This window comes from Neodiprion virginianus, chromosome 2, assembly GCF_021901495.1.
Source record: "Neodiprion virginianus isolate iyNeoVirg1 chromosome 2, iyNeoVirg1.1, whole genome shotgun sequence".
Lineage (NCBI taxonomy): Eukaryota > Metazoa > Arthropoda > Insecta > Hymenoptera > Diprionidae > Neodiprion > Neodiprion virginianus.
Window position 1 is genome coordinate 14,456,466 of NC_060878.1, and position 4,843 is coordinate 14,461,308.

The following is a 4,843-nucleotide window of genomic DNA, read 5'->3' on the forward strand; positions in this document are numbered from 1 at the left end:
GAGCGGAGGATTCGCGCCCTCGACAACGCGACGGAACTTCGGCGCATGCCTCGAATTCGCGTTTGACGAACCAACAATTAATTAAGTTGCAATATTGCCGCAGCTCGCACGGTACTCGCAAGTACTTCAATCCAGAAGCGGTGCCGTCCTACTACTGCTGCATGAGCGGCGTAAATGCAGTCTGATGCGTTCTCCGCGTTAAATTTCTTGCAGAGATAAAGACTCTTCAATAAAATTAATAGCAACAATCTAAATATATGCTTGGCCTTAGTAGAAAGTCAAGTCTTCGTAGATTGTTGTAAACGTCTGGCTCAGAAGAATTGGACTGTGGCCGTGTTAGAGAACAACACCTACTAAACTTCATTGTACATAAAAAAAAAATTTCACCGTAACAACGGAATAACAAATTATATTTGCTTGTACAGAATATCAATGACATTTCAATTAAATATTCTGATGAAATTCATTATTTTCTAACTTGCGGTAAACTATGGTCAAGAAAATAATACATTAATTTTATTGAGTGGATGAAAATAGCATTTGACTACGATAAAAAAAAATTACAATCGAACCAATCTGAATTATAATCGGTGAGATTAATATATTATGCTATTATTTTGGAATATTCACTGGACACTCAATTTGCTTTTCTTGTATGTTAATTCACGCACATTCGCCACTATGCATTAACCCATGCTGTATTTTTACAATCACGAACAAGATATTACACCCAGAACGAAAACGAATTCGGTATATAAAAATCTGTTCGGAATCTATACAGGACCAGAAAAAAAATATCCAGTACCAGTGTAGTTGAGCAGTAAACTTAGTTATTTCGCGAAAGTGTCTCATAGGAAATTTAACCCTTCAGAACACAGGTTGTCCGTACCACAAACATTACTCGCGTGATGATAACAAATTTCACGGTTCTACGCAAGCGGTGAGCGCAAAATTTCATGTATAATAATAATATAATATTAGGTTAGGTTAAAAAAATAATTAGTAAAATATTTTTAAAATTCTATAATTTAACCATCTAAAATTTTATTCTGTAGCAAAATATTTAAACAATTTGATTATTTATGTATAATAATAAAAAATTCAGTAAACCAGGTGTTTTTCAGGTTACGTGTATTCAAAATTGAAGTATAAATTAATATGTGGTGATTGATGTAAAAGAATAACAAGGAAATTTACTTATCGAATACACGAAATAACTAATGACAGTTATAACAATAACAATTATTTATCATATTTTTCCATTAACAAATACAAGTTGTTCAGATTACGGTAATACATATATATTTATATATATTTTAGAAATGGCGGCTGTAATTACGACTTACGGTTTTTATTACCATCTTTAGGTAGGTGATGAGAAAAACTCTCACGGTTGCAAATAAACTCTTTTTTTCCTTGATATTTTAAGTGTTAAAAATTTTTATTTTCAGTATCCTAAAAAGCATGAAATTTTGTGAAGGTAAAAAAATTTTCAAGTGGTCACTCCATTTGAAATTTTGAAAAAATGAAAATTTCAAAATGGTTGTGAGAGAATGTCTCTATACGTTAGTGATGAAAGGTTAACACATAGGATATCCATCTACATCGATGGATTCAGAAGATATCCTACTGACATCCGCCTGCATTTAGGCAACTGAGAGTACAAACAATCGCGATCAATAAGACAAATGACGATCGGTATGTTCTCTCAGTTGCCTAAATACAGGCCGATTTTGGTACGATGTATGTACTTCGAAGTGCATAGATGCAGGCGCATTTACCCCACATGTTGAATTTCCCATGGGACATTTCAACCACATGAGCGGGCATATAGGTCCTTGTCTATCGAACGTGACATTACTGTGCATGCCAAATCAATATATCCTATCAGGGGCGCCGAAGAAACTAGAAAAAATTGCCTAGTGCCGCAAAAAATACTAGATAAACGTTGTACCAGAACGACGGTGGCATTAAAATGCTCTGATTCCGAACAAAAATGACTCGTTCGATAAGAAAATCGTGGCGGAGCTAGCGTTGTGCGTTAACTGAAGAATATAAAAACAGTTGCCCTGATGGGCTTTAGTGTGACAACCGAAAATCGTCGTGCGCTTTGCGCCCCTTGAGATGTTCCAACGGTAGAGTTGAGAACTTATTGCAGAACATCAGAGAGTTACCGATTTCGGCATAATGCTGGCTGCATTCACCTTCCCAGTAACACAGTCTTCGCAATGGTAAGCCCAAGCCAGTACTTAGCCTGTGCGTATTTACCGACTTATCGACGATACAAGAAATTAATAATAAGAATAAATTTCTTCCAAAATTCGTGGTAAAGCAGTAATTTAATTGAAGTATAGGTACCCGAGAGAAGAATATACATATACATAGATCATAAATAATAATAGATCAGATGTAATAATGATGCAGACAGCAAAAAGTATACATGTATATGCGGTCCATGTACGATATTAATATATATGATCCATTTACGATTAATACGTGATGCATACTGTAAATTTTATAATTTTCCGGGAGACAAACTAGATTACCTACGCTAATACGTCTATAATATGAAAATAGAAGAATTATTCATTTCGAAATGGGATTCTGTTCGACACGCGCTCGATGTATCCCATAACATTAATATTCATAATTATTCCAACAATTTTTTATTTGCTCTCTAAATCTTGATTTTCGTAGGCATAGAATCGAAACGCTGTTTTAGCTAGTCGCAAGTGAAGTATCTACGTTGGGTAGAGAATCAGAATTGTTTTTCGAAAAGTGTTCAAATGAAAACAAATGCGGAGTAACTGCAATACATCAGGGATGCGCTAATTTTGATCGGAATGAAATGGCTGCTCCGTATATGAGACAGTATTTAACGCAGTGTCCAGATTTGAAGCCTAAAAAGGTGATTGTCGGTGATTTTTTTTTATTCATAGGTAGAGATAGAAAGAAGCTTCTGAAAACTTCAAGTGTATTTTAACACACGTTTGAAAAGTACAGGCAAAAATTTTTATCATCCAACTGTCGCAGAACAGCAACGTTATTAGCTGACCCGGTAACTGTAGAATATATCTTTAGTCAACGGCTGGCCGTCGAAGGGTCTAGCCGCTTGAGTCTGGAATCGGCAGAAAAGATAAAGTGCGTATTGCTTGTCTGAAATATAGGAACTAAAATCATTATACATCATATCATATCAAATCATCGTACATCATACATCATATACATATACATTAAAGTTCGAAACCAAAGTTTGGATGTTCGGATGTTCAGAAAGTGACGTCGCCCAAAATTTTTTTTCCTTCGACGTCACCGATCTGAAACCATTTGGCCGAATTCCTGAGTCTGGAAACAACCGCGCAGTAGAGCGGACGAATGAGAATCGCGCTCCGCAGATTTCGAGTGCCGGGTTCTCTACCTCCTGGATCCTGCGCTCCGGGTCCGCTTCCTGGTACAACTCGAGCTCCAGGACAAGCGCTACGTAGTTTTTACGCTCTAGGTCCGCTACCTGGTGAAACTCGACTTGCAGGAAAAGCGCTCCGAAGTTTCTGAGCTCAAGGTCCGCTACCTGGTGAAACCCGACTTCCAGAACAAGCGTTCGTGGTTCCTGCGCTCCAGGTCCGTTAACTGGTGAAACTCGACTTTCAGGAAAACCGCTCCGTAGTTTCTGCGCTCAAGGTCCACTACCTGCAGGGACTTGACTTCCGGGACAAGCGCTTCATGGTTCCTGCGCTCCAGGTCCGCTACCTGGTAAAACTCGACTTCCAGGACATGAGGGGATCAAGGAGGAGGAGGACGAGGATTTCTGCATAGTGAGTAAAACATTTTTATAATATTTGATGGCAATTGGAATTATATTTCATCTAAAATATTTCAAACTTCTCATGTTTACAATACATTATTTCAATTCATTTTTCGCGCAAGCACATATTCAGTAGCTATAAATGCGCTTATAAAATTGATTATATTATTAATTATTTAATTAATAATATTAATCCTTACATAATATTTTTGATGAATTCTTGTACTGAAATTATTTATTACTATTGCAGGTATAACACGAGGTGGTGAGCGGTGGTTGGAGGTGGTCGGAGGTGAACGAGGAGGAGGACGAACAAGAAGAGGAGAGCAAGGTGGACGAGGAGGACGAGGATTTGTGCTCGGTGAGTAAAACATTTTTATAATATTTGATGGCAATGGGAATTATATTTCATCTAAAATACTTCAAACTTCTCATGTTTACAATACATTATTTCAATTCATTTTTCGCGCAAGCACATATTCAGTAGCTATAAATGGGCTAGTAAAATTTATTATATTATCAATTAATTGATTAATTATATTGATCCTCACATAATATTTTTTATGTGTTCTTATACTAAAAATATTTATTACTATTCCAGGTATAACCCGAGGTGGTTAGCGGTAGTTGTTGGAGGTAGTTTGCGGTGGTTGGAGGTGGACGAGGAGGAGGACGAGGAAGACGAGGAGAACAAGGTGAATGAGGGGGACAAGGATTTTTGCTTGGTCAGTTTAACATTTTCGTAATATTTGATGAAGTAGGATCAGGATCAGGAGTAAGATTGGAAGTAGGATCAGGATCACGAATAGGATCAGGAGTAGGAGTGGGAGTAGAGGTAGGATCAGAAGTGGAATTAGGAGTAGGAGTAGGATCAGGGGAAGATGTAGAAATAGAAGTGAAAGTAGGAAAAGTAAGAGTTTGAGTAGGAGTAGGATTAGGAGTAGGAGTAGCAGTAGGAGTGGAAGTAGGAGTAGAAGTACGAATAGGCGAAGGATCAGGAGTAGAATCAAGAGTAGGTAGAGGATCAGGTGAAAAAGTAGT